Source organism: Sciurus carolinensis, chromosome 2 (assembly GCF_902686445.1).
Source record: "Sciurus carolinensis chromosome 2, mSciCar1.2, whole genome shotgun sequence".
Taxonomy (NCBI): Eukaryota; Metazoa; Chordata; class Mammalia; order Rodentia; family Sciuridae; genus Sciurus; species Sciurus carolinensis.
In genome coordinates, this window is record NC_062214.1 from 88,660,132 (window position 1) to 88,675,551 (window position 15,420).

Below are 15,420 nucleotides of genomic sequence, written 5' to 3' on the forward strand. Positions count from 1 at the left end.
CCTCAGCAATTTAGTGAGACCCTGTCTCAAAAAGAAAAAATAAAAGGGCTGGATAAGTGACTTAGGGGTTAAGTGTACTTAACCCCTGGGTTTAACCCCTGGGTTCAATCCCTGGTAGCAAAAAAATAAAATAAAACAATAATAATGTTGGTTTATGGTTTATTAAGTTTATACCATATACAAAATAAAATTTCCTAAATCTTCTTAACTGAAGCGAAACCCACTTTAAACTGAATCACAACAGCAGGAACCTTCAGATCCACTGTGATCAGGTCCCAGAACCAGGCTAATCAGAAAAGTTAGAGCAAGATATCATAAAAATGATATACCTAAAAATTTTATTTTTATTTATTTATTTATTTTGTGTGGTGCTGGGGAATGAACCCAGGGCCTTGTGCATGTGAGGAAAGCACTCTACCAACTGAGCTACATCCCCAGCCCCAAAATTTTATTTTTGTATAATGCATGTAAATCCGTATTCATCACTCAGTCTTTAACACAGTCCAAGGCCCTTTGAACAAGATCCCTTGCTAAGAACTCTACGTAATCTTTCTTATATGAACTAGAATATAAAACACTGTCTACGATTTCCAAATCCTGATTCTATAAAATGAAGTAAAAATGAAGGCATTCGCAGAGTAATCACAACATAAAATTTTAGAATCTTATGATTTCCCCCAAACTTACTGCTCATCTAATTTGACAATAATATATTTAGGGACTTGGCCTTACTGAATCTTTTCATGGCTTTTAACTAGTGTTTAAAGAAAGAAAAGAAAATCAGTTCATTTGCAGTCATATTTCATGTTTATCTGGTACTTAAATACATTACTTAGCTTCAATGCCAGCTATAACTGTGCAAATGGGTTTGGGAACAAGCTGGCTCTTGGTAAGCACATACTTCAGCCAGTGGGTGCTGCAACGAGTGGGCACAGCAGAGAGCAGCCTGCTAGTCGCACACACAGTATGCCATCGCTCCGTGTGTTTTACACAGAGAATTGAAGAGCGTTCATTACTCCTTCGAGTTGGTAAAGAGAGCTTCCACTGTTTCATTTGATTTCACTCCCCAGTCTAAACAGATGACACAAGTGACAAAGGTGACAAGACAGGCCTTATGACACATCTGAATGCGGGTGCCTCCCCCACACACACCAGTTCTGAGCTTGGAAGCAGAAGTCAGCATAACCTCTGCTCTTCCATCACTCTCACCATCCCAAACCTCAAGAAGGCTAGGAGACAGAGGCCTCCCACAGATGGGGAGATCCAGCGCCACTTCACAGATAACACGGTGTGGGGCCAAAGAGGACACAGGCTGATGTCACTGACTTTCCTCACTGGAGAACTCTCGGGGGAGGAATGCTGGTGCTAGGGGCTGAATTGGGCACCCCTCACCCAAAATTCCTATGTGGAACCTTAAAACCCACTATGACTGTATTTGGAGACAGGATTTTCAGGAGGCAATTAAAGTTAAAAAAGGTTATAAAAGTGGAATCCTAATCAGACAGAATTGGTGGCCTTATAAGAAGAGGAATCTATCCCCTCTTCCTCCCAACACATGCATGGAGAAAAGGCCACACAAGCACACAGTGAGGCAGCCATCTACAAACCAGGAAGAGGGCCCTCCCCGGAGCCCAACTGTGCTGACATCCTGACCTCAAATTGCCAGCCTCCAGAACTAAGAGAAAACAAATGAATCTTTAAGTCACCAGTCAGTGTCGTTGAGTTATAGCAGACAAGCAGACAAGACTGCTGGTCAATATTCTCACCCTGCTAAAATTTTAGGTTTGGTTAAGTCTCAAAGCACCCCAGTTCCTCAAGTGGGGGAACTCGGATACATGAGGCTGAGAGTACACAGTGCATGCCCTCTGGGTTCCTTTCTCCCAGGTCTCTCCACAAAGCAGCCCATTGATGATGTCATTTAAAAACATATCCAGTGCAGACAGACCCCACAGCTAAAACTTGGATGATGTTACAGATGCCTGGGGGGCTCAGCAGGCTAGCTGAAAACGCAGAATCCTAAAGCTGCTGTCCAGCACACTTGTGCTTGTGTACACACACACACACACACACACACACACACACACGTGTGTGTGCAAGAGGGAGAGCAGAAAGGCTGCTGGAAGGACACCCACTCTGCTCACAATATTGTACCCTTCTACAAGCTTCACATTTACTACCTCACTTAATCCACACCCTACAAGTAGAACAGATGAGCAAACACATGAAGTAAACTGCCCGAGGTCACACAGCTAGTAAGTGGCACAGCCAGGGGTCAAACCCATGAAAAATCGCTAACCTTAACCATAATGCTGTCTTGCCTCTTCTTGGGCAGCTTACAAACACAGGGAAGAATCCCAGCGTGTGGCGTGTAACTCACCGAGGCTCAATCACACATGAAGATGGTGTTATATGAGGGGCCCTTTATCTCAGGTACAACCCTGTCTCTGCTGCATAGTCTAGTGAGGATATACAGAGGCAGATTAGCACTGCCCTGCAACTAATACCAGCCACCAGAAACTCCCAGAAAACTCACTCCTTTTGACAAGGAAAAAGGAATGTTGATTCCACTGGCTTTCCTGTTTCTCTGGAGGGGAGGAAAAAAAGCAATTCTCTAACCTTCAGGAAGAAAAGCTAAGTCTGCACCTTGTGCCACCTTCCTCCCTCCTCTACTTCTATGCCTGCCTGCCCTCTGTGTCACCTCACCAGCTACTTGTTAACCCCGTTGCTCATTTGTACTTTCAGAGGTGGAGCCACGGAGAGACAACAGAGTCCCTGAGCCTTGGTGACAAGACTTTCCTAAGGGCAGGTAGGTTAAAGGCAAGCACTGGGGGTAGAATAGTGTTGCAAATTAGTAAGTCACCAGTGTTCAGGAGCCCTGGATTCTTATCTTGAATTGGTCAGCAACTAGCTGTGTTACAAGTCACTCAGCTTTACCACATCCCAGATTTCTCTTCTGTAAAATGGGAATACCAACTCCACACGTACTCCACCAGGGGAGTCAAAATAGAAAACTAATGGGAAGAACACTGAAATTTGTGGCACATTCCTACACTAATGTTGGGGGTGGGGGTTATGGATAGGGGAGGAGCCAAGAGAGCACAAAATCCAGAAATCACTGACTTTAATCATTTGCAAAGCACTTTAAAAGTTTATTGTTGGAGCTGAAGAAATGGCTCGTATTGGAGAGTGCTCGCCTAGCATGCGCAAGGACCCCGGTTTGAATCTCCGGCCCCTCAGAGGGGAGGGAAAAAAAAGAAAAGTTTTTTTGTTGTTGTTGTTTTGTTTTTTACGGTACCAGGAATTGAACCTAGAGGCACTCAACCACTGAGCATCATCCCAGCCCTTTACATTTTGAGACAGGGTCTTGCCAAGTTGCTAAAGCTGGCTTTGAACTTGCAGTCCTCCTGCCTCAGCCTACAAAGCAGCTGAGATTAAAAGCATATACCACCATGCCCAGCACTTTAAGTTTTTAAAAATCTTTTTCAGAGAATGAAGGACAAAACATTGAATCTGAAGGTGAAACCAAATTCCTGGCTTTCAGTGCTCCCGACAAAGAGATCGGTCAATAATGTAACACTGTTCTGTCTGCTTCCTCTGGCATGGGGATCAATGATGTTCCAGAAGGCTCATTTTTGCCCTCCCAAGGTGAAATGCTTCAAGCAAGGGAAATAAAGAGGTCCTCAAGACTCAGTGGGTGAAAAACTGACTCCTTCACAACCTTTAGTTTTAACTAAAATGAGCAAAAATGAGACTAAGAGATCTGAAAACAAAAACTGGAACTCCAATACAATCTCTCTCTCTCTCTCTCTCACACACACACACACACACACACACACACACACACATACACAGTCGTCTTTCCAAGGACCAGCTGTGATCAGCTCCAACCCTCATCACATCCACATGGTGGAGAAGACAGCACACAGTAACATGGATTCCACACCACGGCCGTCTAACAGTAAACACAAGTTCATAGAGATACAAGAAGATTACAGGTTTGAAATGGGAACGCAGAGAAAAACAAGGGCTGTCACTTGTGTTCTGAAAACACCAGAGAGGCACAATGAAATGAGTAGGAAAGGCTGATCTTATGGGCAAGAACATCTCCTTCCCTCTCACTCACCCATCTGCTGAGCCTAATTACACTGCCACAACTGGAGTCTTTCATTTATGGCTCAGCAGTTTAAAAGTTAGAAGCAGTATAAAATGCAGCACAGGGAGGAACCTTAAAGACCACCTGAGCCAACTCTCATTTTACAGGTGAGGAAACAGGTCCAGAGAGGGTAAGGCCACATAACTCACAATGGCAGATCTCCTAGAACAGAACTTCGAGACCCCACGCTGCCACTCCCAACCCTGACGGAAGTTGAACATGGAAGCCGGCCTAAGGAATGACCACAGGGGGTGATGAGGTGATGTCTACAAAAAAGAATGGGGTCCTCAAACTACACACAGACATGGGCCACAGCTGTATAACAAACGCAGTCAGCCGTCACCAACCTGAGCCTTGCTCCAGCCTGAGTGGCAGGCCCTGCCTCCGCCAGAAGGGCAGGCAGAGGATGACAAGCAATCACCAGGCTGGGAGGAGAACAAGGGTGTCAGAGCAGGTGGACCACATCAGAGAACCCAGGGAGGGATCAATCTCCCTCACCAATAGCATCTGGGAAGAAGGAAAGCTTCTGTAGCAGGACCCAAGCTAAGAGGGAACAGCACTTGGAGACCAAGGCTGTAACCCTGGATCCTCAACCTTTACCATGGGCAAGTTAACTTCTTGCTGGTCCTCAGTTCCCCATACCCATTTAAAAAAAAAAAAAAAAAAAAAAAAATACATGGAAGGAGGAAAAGAACATGGGAGAACTGTCTAAATATCTAAGGGCCTGGAAGAGATACAGAATAAGGTAGAGGGTAGGTTCAAGTTGAGGGGCTGAGAAGCCTCAATGGCAGCATGGGAATGTGAGAACAGGGTGGGGGCAAAGACTAGGAAGAGAGGAAAGAAGGGGCCTGGGGAGGAAGGCAGGGAATGCCAAGGGCCCTGCTTACCAACTTCCATTTTTCTGCCCTAGGCAGTTCATCTGGGTTAGGGAGTGCAGATGCACTGACTAGGGCCAGCCCAGGCAAAATGCGGGGGAAAGGTCCTATATTCTCCCCTACCTCATCCTGCAGGTCACTCCAGGAGCGGCTATTCAAGTAACTAGGCAATAATATTCTAGGATTACGTACATGGGCTCTGTGAAAGAAGCCAGGCATGAAGGAGGAATAAATACTGTGATTCCATCGATATGAAGTTCCAATCTATGCAATTATAAATTAGGAAAGGTCACCTTTCCAAGAGTAGCAACAAGAGGGAAGTATATGGTGGTTAATTTTATGTGTCAACTTGGCTAGGTCACAGTGCCCAAATATTTGGTCAAATGTTGTTTGGTTCTTTCACTTTCTGTGAAAGTGGTGTTTGTTTATGAGATTAACATTTAAATTGGTGGACTCCACAATGTGGTCAGGCCTCAATCAGTTGAAGAGCAAAGAAAATAAAGACTGATCTCCCTACAGAAGAAGAGATTCTGCCAGTAGACCAACCCTGGACTTGAACTCCTGCTCCGTCTTCAGCCTGCTGGCCTACCCTACAGACCTCACACTTACCAGCTCCCTACCATGAGAACCAAATCCCTAAAATAAGTATCAACATTGCTCACTGTCTCATGTGCACATCTGCTCTCTTTCTCTCTCAACGCAGACACACACACACACCCTGACAGTTTTGTTTCTCTGAGGAACCCTAATACAGACCATGAAGGATATTCCTATGTGCTGGTAATGCCCTGTTCTTGATTTGAGTGCTGGTTACATGGTGTTTTAGTTCCTGAAAATTCATCAAATTGTGCATTTAGGATACATAAATATATAACTAGGAGTCAGGCTGTCTGGGTTTGAATCCCTATTTGGTCCCTTAAGTAGCCATGTCATCTTAGACAAGTTACTTAAAAGCATTAACCTCAGTTTTCATCAATAAAATGGGGCTAATGGTGGTAATCACATATAGAGCCATGATGAGAGTACAACCGCTCATCAGCGTCAGAATACCTGGCTCACAGTAAGTGCCTAATAAATACTATCAAGCTGAATGGCTTTCTATCCAACAACAGCATATATTAACTACTGGTCTGGCATTTAGATAACGCCAGTTTTGCTTTTTCACATTTAACTCTTACTCTCTACCACCTCCTTTCATCTATCATCACATCTTGACTCAACCTGCCCTTGGGTGTCTATGTTCCTTTTGCTACTTCACAAAAGGCCTTCTAGTGTTGAAAAGCATTCATTCTCAGAGAAGACCAGAGGAAACAAAATGATGCCTTTATTCTGTCACTGGAGCTTAAATGCAAGCAAGAATTACCAAGGCCATGGGAACATGGGAAGCCAATCACTTTGTGTGCAGAGAAGCATGGTCCTGATACTTAGTTGTGAGTTTTATCCTAGGACTGCCATAGGAAGAATAGGATATCAGATTAGAGAATATTAGCACTGGTCAGGACTTAAAGACCACCTAGTTGAACTCCACTGTTTTAACTACGAGGGAAAGCAATGAATACAAGTTCACAGAGCAAGTGACCCCCGAGTTAAACCTAAGTCTTTTGACCTCCAGTGCCTCATACCTCTTTCCCAAGTGCAGTATCTGACAGCCGTATGAATGCTTCTCTTCTTTTTAATGATTTTATGTTCGAATTGTGAAAGACCAGCTCTGTGCTGGCCCAGAAGAGCTGATTTCCAGCATATGTCACTGGCCCTAGAAATGGGTCTGGGGACTGCTTTCAGGAACAATGACTGAGACTTTTCTCACCTACACATCTGTCAGCAAGCAGAGAAGAGTAGGCGGCCAAGATGTGATTTGCATGTGCAGTCAGCATCAAAGAAAGGGTTGAAAAAAAACCTCTGCTGATTTCAGTGAAGCACATTATGAACCATGCAAGAGAATGACTGTACTGAAGCATGGCTGCCCATAACTGATGAAGAATCTAAACCCAGTTGGGCATGGTGACGTGCAACTGTAGTCCCAGCTACTCAGCAGGCTGGGATGGGAGGGTAGCTTGAGCTCAGGAGTTCAAGACTTACTAGGAAACACTGCAACACTCCATCTCAAAAAAAGAAGAATTTGAGTCCAAAGCCCTACTCAATACCAACACAAAGCAAAGATCTATTATTGCAGGAGTTATAAGAAATTGTTCTGCCCAAGACTCACCAACAGATACAAAGTAGAGTTTGGCTGGGAGCAGGAAGGAGTACACACCTATAATTGCAGCAACTAAGGAGGCCAGGGCAGGAGGATTGCAAATTTGAGGTCAGCCTCAACAATTAAGTGAGATCCTGTCTCAAAATAAATAAAATATAATCCCAGGAGTTTGGGAGGTTTAGGCAGGAAGATCACAAGTTCAAAGCCAGACTCAGCAAAGCAACTCAGTGAGATCCTGTCTCTAAATAAAATACAAAATAGGGCTGGGGATGTGGCTCAGTGGTTGAGTGCCTCTGAGTTCAATCCGTGGTACCAAAAATTAATTAATTAATTAAAAAGGATTGGTGATATAGTTCAGTGGTAGAGAACCTTTGGGTTCCATTCCCAGAACTGAATGGAAAAAAAAAAGCAAAGTAGAGTTTGATGGTCATGCAGAGAAAGGGAGAAAGCACTGGGGAAAACCCACACTCAGGAACCAAACTCACAGGACCTATTAACTCTAAAGTGGACAGGGACTTTCCACTACCTCTATCTCAAGCCTAGCACCAAATAAAATAGCAAATGTAAGCCAAGCACAGTGGTGGGCACCTGTAGTCTCAGCTATTTTGGAGGTTGAGGCACCAGGACCACCTTAGCCCAGAAGTTGGAGGCCACCATGGGCAGCACAGTGAGACCATCTCTTCAAAACAAAAAAAATTTGTTAATTAATTATCATAATTACAGTCTACCCCTAGGTCAAGGACAAGAGTGTGCAGAAAGACCCCCACACACGCCCTGTGTCCAGGCATTAAGGGGCTGTTCAGAGCTGAGAGAGTAGCAGGAACACTGAGAATAGAACCTGTGCAACTCAGACTCCATTCTTGTGCATAGGCACAAGGAAAAAGTCACTGCTGGAGGAATCAGAAGTGTGTGTGCACTGCAACACACAAATGCCCGAACTATGAAATACGCCCCAAGCATAAGATATTTTCATAATACCTTATAGGTCATTTAGTGCAAACCCCTGATGTTAGACAAGGAGAAACTGGGTCTCTGAGAGGAGAAGTGACCTGCCCATAGTCACACAGACTTATGGGCATCAGAAATGTTGATACCTAGCCGGTAGCGGTGATGAACCACTGTAATCCCAGCAATTTGAGAGGCTGAGGCAGGAGTATCACAAGTTCAAAGCTAGCCTCAGCAACTTAGCAAGACCTGTCTCAAAACATTAAAAAAAAAAAAAAGGTTGGGGATGTGGCTCAGTGGTCAAGTGCACCTGGGTTAAATTCCCAGTACCAAAAAAGAAATGTTGACGCCTAAACATTCTTAGTCGAAAAAGCATGAAAAATTATATTACGAATGAGGGGGAAAAAATAACTGCATGAGAACAAGTACTGGAAGGAAATGCAAATTAATGAAGTCAGTTGTAGGGGGATAGGGGGTAGTTTTTAAAACTCCTGCAATTTCATATCGTTCATGCAATAAATGATATGGGGAAAATAAATAATGTCTTTAAATACTACCATCTATTGCTTTTCGTTGTTTCACCACTACCACCAAAGACTCTGCGGCCCGGGTCATTCCACAGCGCCCTTAGCTCTCATGAGGGACCTAGGAAATGAACAACTCCATAGTTCAAGACATGCTAGAGGAACGAGAACAAATTGTGCAGGATTAAGAGATTTGATGATAAAATTTAGAAAGCAAAAAAAGAGAAAGGGCATTCTAGTAGAGTTTAATCTGTGGACAATAGTGCAGAATTGGAATTAAAATTATTGTGAACAAAAAACAAGAGCTGGGCTGGGATTGTAGCTCAGTGGTAGAGTGCCTGCCTAGCACTGGGTTCAATTCTCAGCATCACATAAAAATAAATGAATAAAATAAAGGCCCATCGACATCTAATAATAAACACATTTTGATTTAAAAAAAGCAAGTGCCTGAAGAATAGAAATTAAAAGAGAAGAATTAGAAAATGAATTAGGACAGGTGTTTATATTGAATTTTATTTTAAATCAAGTTGCTTTTAAGCCATTAAACAAAAATCTTAAGAACAGTTTGATTAAAAAGAAATGAATAAGGGCTGGGGCTATAGCTCAGTGGTAGAGCTTGCCTAGCACATGTAAGGCACTGGGTTCAATCCTCAACACCACATAAAAATAAATAAGTACAATAAAAGTATTGTGTCCATATACAACTAATTTTAAAAAAAGGAAAAAGAAAAAAGAAATGAATAAAAATCATGTATATCATGTATTCCTATCTTTTTAAAACAACCCCCCCCGCAAAAAAAAAAAAAAAAAAAAAAAAAAACCAACCTTATCCCCTGGAACAAAACAGGCTTCTGAAATCATATAAATTATCTTCCCACGACATGTTTCTACAGATAGTCACACACACTTTGGAATGATGGGACCACCCACTCCCATAGACTCATCTCAAATATTGAACAACACCCTGAATCAGAGAGGGCGTATCAGGTTGTTGCTTGAAAGAACTTACAGCCTACAGTTCCTTCTGCCCCAGTGGACAAAATTTGTTTCATGTTAGCACAGATTAATTCCTAAAGCATCAGTTTTCTCCAGACTTACAGAAAGAAAATGGAATGAAGTTTGGAGGGAGAGAAAAAAGATTAAAAGATAGAGGACAAAAAGGAATATCACCTTACTTGATAGGGACAAAAGAGGGACATAACATATGATAAAGAATGAAACTTAGCCAGGTATGGTGGCACATGCCATAATCCCAGCAGCTTGGGAGGCTGAGACAGGAGGATTGCAAGTTCAAAGCCAAACTCAGAAATCTGTGAGACCCTGACCAACTTGGCAAGTCACTATCTCAGAATAAAATATAAAAAGGGGATGGGGATATGGCTCAGTGGTGAAGCACCCCTGGTACAAAAAAAAAAAAAAAAAAAAAAAAAAATTTAGATGCAATTGAAGGGAAGAGCTTCCTAAATACTAGGCACTGATCACCCATTAATGCCTTTAGTCCTCACAACCTGGAAAAAAAAATAGCAAGCTGTTCCCACATCACAGATAGGGAAAGAGGCCAGGAATAGTAAGTGAATTACCCAAGGGTAAAAGCAAAACTCCAAATTTTGTTCTTTCCTCCATGCTAAAGAGTTCGTGTCTTTCAAACAAAACATCCTGTATACCTGCTCATCCCTAACACCAGTTCTTTCTCCATCAGTGATTCGTTCCTTGAGATTAACAAGTGTGTTCTGCTAAAATGTGAAAGTTCCTAGAAGAACAATAAATTAAATCCACCTGAAGAGGACCTCCCCTCAGAGGAACATCCAAGACTGATACATTTTGATTGGGGTGGGAAGAGAAGAGTTATAACACAGCCTTGGTAAAGCACACTGGTAGAAGTAGTAAGAAATTAAAATTGTGGTGACCATCCAAGAGCTGGGATACTCTCACCAGTGGAAAAGGTGACCGGGAGGGGCCATGTGGACCTAATAAAAATAATGAAGGGAGCCCTGGGTCTGGCAGAGGTGCTACAGAACGGCGTGACTGGCTGTTTATGAACGGATGAGGGGCTGACTGCAGCCTGGGAAGGATGATCTACTCATCATTACCAATTTCCTGTTCTTGAGAACTTAATATGGAGATGAAAGACTTCTGAGAAACTCCCTGTGTAATAATGGTCTATACTGTTCTGTAAATCAGGGGTGCAGACTCTTCAATGTGCAAGAAGATACAGGATTCAACATGACCAGGATCTTAGACCTCACAAAGCAGAACCACGACAACAATTGAGTTACCAAGGCAAAAGTTCAATAGCTCATGTTCACAGGCACAGCCAAGGGCAGAAAGATGCAGTGAAAAGAAACTGAATTCAAAATGTGTCTCCAATTTTGGTACATAGTGAGAAATCTTGATTCTCCAGACTTATTTCCTCTCATATATAAGAAGTACATTTTTCTCACCACTGGACCCTCTCCTGCCCAAAGCACACATAAGACAGGTCAGCCAGACATACCTGAGTACACATCACCTCTTGGAAAAATTCCTCTCCTAGATTATTCTCTACTAACATTCAGAGAATCCTGATCTCAGGGTCAGGACAAGCAACCCACATATGTGCTGGCTTAGATGAGCAACTTTTTTTTTGGTGGGGGGGCAACCCCCCCCACCCCCCAAAAAAGTATCTCTAGGTTCACTGGGAATTGAGCCTAGGGATACTTTACCACTGAGCTACAGCCCAGCCCTTTTTATTTTTAATTTTAAGACAGGGTCTCTAAGTTGCTGAGGCTGGCCTTGAGCTTACAATCCTCCTGCCTCAGTCTCCCAAATTGCTGGGATTACAGGTGTATACCACCATATCCAGCTTTAGTCATTCAACTTCTTAAGCCAGCGGTGAAAAATTACTAGTCAGGCCCCCAAAGTAATGGCAGTTCCCCTCATACAGTCAAAAGCTACCAAGAAATATGAATCCAAAGAAAGAAATGTAATTAAAACCAAAATTGAGCTGAGGTATATAGTTCAGTGGTACAGTACATACTTGACAAGTGTTAGGCCCTGGGTTCAATCTCTAGCATCAAAAAACAAAATTGCGAAAACTTAAATACTGATAGTACTCACTTCTGTCTTCTGGGCGGGAAGGATAAGGAAATAAGTCTCTATGCTAAAAACTACCACTCACAGCAGAAACTACTAGAGGACTAGAAAGTTTGCCTATAGTTTAGGAGGGCCTGCTCCTAAGCCATGGGATAGGCAGAAGAAGGTAGAGGTGGAGCTGGAGAACTGAATCATTTTGCAAAACAAAATGGTAGACATTTGGGGAGTGACTGAGAAGCAGCAAGAAAAGAAGAAAAGGGTGTACCACATAAGAGTGGCAAAGGTCTTTTAAGACCAAAGATACCTAATACCACTACATTTTAAGTTGTCTTTACTGCTGTAATAGCACACCCTCTCCACCCCAGACCTTCGATCCAATCTGCTGTGCACACAAATAGCTTTGTGTGTATTTTGTTCTTACTGTTGTTTGATGAAAACCAGGGAAAGGCAGCCAAGTTCCAAACTGGTTCAACATACAGTAAAAGAAAAGAAAAACAACAAAGGGAAAAGTGAGTCCCATAACAGAAATGACCATGAGAATGTAAACTTTCAGGATTGTTCCAATCTAGAGGAGAGCATGGGATAGGGAACTCGAGTGAACATCTGGGTAACACCCACCTATGCCTGGAGCTAACGTAAATGCAATGCAGATTTATTCTAGAGTGTCCTGTGTGACAGGTACTGTATGTGCTAGAGGCGAGAAAAGATGGGAAGACACTCCTTGCCCTCACCAGGCAATCTCAGTGTGTGGATGCGGATACGTAAGTGACAGGGAGATAAGACAAACAGATATTACACAGGTTGGTGGGTAAGCAGATAGGCAGGGAGGCATCATGATGCAAGCTAAACACAAGGATACTAAAGAAGACAGCGACAACTCTAATGCTAAAAGCAAGCTGGGCACAGAGGGTTATGGGAACCAAGAGAAAAGACCCCAAATTCCCTCAAAGATGATGAAAATAAAGTGAAGGTCAGGAAATGTAATGCCCAAGTTTAGTTCTGAAGGGTATCTGTTTTCACAGTAAATAGGAAGGGGAAAGCAATCCAGGCTTGGGCATTGGCACATGTGAGCGGTTCCAAGCGGCCAGAGAGGAGGTGCATCTAGGAGAAAGCCAAGATGAGGCTGGAGGTCAGCCGAGGCCAGACTGTACTGTGAAGGGCACAGCACACTGTAGTAAGGAGTTAAACAGGGGAAGACATCTATAATTTTACCAGATGTTAAAAAAAAAAAAAATAGGTGCTCATTACAAACAATCCAACCAGTACAGAAACGCAGACTAGATTAAAACTCCATGTGCCACCTTCCCTCAAAAAATTACTGTTCACACTGTTGAAGATGTACTCTGCTAGATTCCTTCTAAGTACATTTTTACAGAGTATGTTTTATTTTGTTTTGTTTTACGCAAATGGAATTATAATATACGCATTGTTCTACAACAACAAATTCTACAGTAAGAAAGTGGTAAGATCATTTTTATATTTTGGAACTAAAAGTCTGGCAGCAACAGGGAGCTTGGAGATAGAGGAGACAAGGGAGGAAAATCAGTTTGAAGGCAGTGAGGAAAGCAAGAGAAGACAAGAGCATGACATCACAGTAGCCAGGGGATAGTGAAGAGAGTAAATGCCACAGAGACTGAATTTAGTATTGCCACATCTGGGTGACCATCTGGACACAGGCAGAGAGAGGAAGGAGTTGAGAAGGACTCCAGATTTCTGGCTGGTCAGCAAAGGGATTATTTACCAATCACAAAGATGAGGATTAGACAGCTTTGGGGGTACAGAGATGTTGTATAATAATTTGACTTGCCAAGCATGGAGGCACACATTTGCAATCTCAGCAACTCCAGCAGCTGAAGTAGGAGGATTTCAAGTTTGAGGGCAGCCTCAGTAATTTAGTGAGACCCTGTCTCAAAATAAAAAATAAAAAAGGCTAAGCATGTAGTTCAGTGGCAGAGTACCCCGTGGTTCAATCTCCAGTACTGTAAAAAAAAAAAAAAAAAAAAAAAAGGAAAGAAAGAAAAAAAAGCTAGTCTTTGTCCTGTTTCTGGAAGGTAGCCTGTAAATCCTGGCAATTTCCTGAGTAATAGGAGTGTCTTTGTTATTCATAGTGGGGAATGGCAATTTATGCTAACAAGATGACTCATGATGTGCCCCTCGACAGTCTGTGCCAAGGAGAAGACAGGTTGGGGATCTGGCCATATCAGAGAGGCCAAACACCTGATTACTGAGTTGGGGCTTTGGGACATGCGATAACAGCTCAACCTCAAGGGAACTGAGAGGCTGGAAACTGAGTTCAATCACAGCCAATGATTAAACCAATCATGTCTGAGTAGTGGAACTTCAAGAAAAACTAGCCACTGAAACTCAGGTGCACTTCCCTAGTCAATAATATTTTGCTTATGGGAACATATCCATGTGCCCAGAGAGTAATGTGCTGACTCCACAGGAGAGGATGCCAGAAGTTTCACATTTAGGATCCTCCTGGATCTTAACTTACATGCCTCTTGGCTGGTCCTGATTTTTATCCTTTTTGATATAACAAAATTGTAATCAGAAGCACAGCATTTTTGTGAGTTCTTGAGTTGCTCTAGCAAATTATAAACCTGAGAGGGTATTGGGAACCCTGAATTTGTAGCCAGTTCATTGGAAGTATGGGTGGCCTGGGAATCTCCAAGCTTGCAGCTGATGTATGAACAAGAACAGTCATTATCAGGGCTGGGGATGTGGCTCCAGTGGTAGAGCACTTGCCCAGTCATGATCAAGGCCCTGGGTTCAATCTCCAGCACCACAAAAAGAAGAAGGAAAAAAAAGTCATTATCAGGGACAAGAGGATTATGAACCCTTGATCTGGACAAAGTTGGAGGTAACCTTCAGGCTCTACAAGTGAAGTTACACAGTATGTAGCCAAATAGGTCAGAAATGCTGAAGAGGCCTAGGCCAAGTTCAAAGGACAAAAGAAGATGGCCAAGAATCCCAGGGCAGGCCAAAGATTCCTGCTTTGGAGATACAGTCCTTCACACCTCAAAGCAGTGGCACCACCACCCACCCACCGGGGGTGCACTTGTCACACTGTCTTAAAATGATGTGCCCAAATTCCCAACTAGGCTGAAAGTATTTCCCAAGCTTGGATCTAATCCAGCACAAGGTATACAATAAGCAGTGAAAAAGGTCTACACTACGCAAGTGGATAACAAGAAGAAACAGATTTTCATTCTTCTTAAACAATTTTCTTGTCAAATTTCTAAACTCATAATTTTGGTATTACTATGAGTCGGTAGACATGGGGAGGTCAGAGAATTTAGACATCAACAGACATCATTCTGACTACAGAGATTAGTTGCCCCAAGTCTCAGGTACATTTTTTTGTCGTTTCGTTTTGGTGCTGGGGATTGAACCCAGAGCCTTACACATGCTTATCCCGTGCTCTACCACTGAGCTACGTGTCCAGACCTGGTTTGCACCAACTCCACTAAGAAAAATACAGTGCTGAAGCACCAAGACAAGTCAAGCTTATTCCCCTGAACAACAGTCTTAACATATCGGCCCAGAATGCCTCAGGATGTGTAGCTCGGCAAAGAGCGGCCTGACATCTCAGTTTCTAAAAAAGTCACAAAAATATTTTAATATTTAAACATCTAAAAGTTATAAAAGACC

General features: G+C 42.9%; 1 protein-coding gene across 1 annotated transcript in view; it reads right to left on the minus strand.

Annotated features, from left to right (window-relative positions):
* Map2k1 (mitogen-activated protein kinase kinase 1) overlaps positions 1-15,420 on the minus strand; it is a 76,984-nt gene that overhangs the window by 38,069 nt on the left and 23,495 nt on the right. The gene's annotated exons all lie outside the window — the stretch shown is intronic.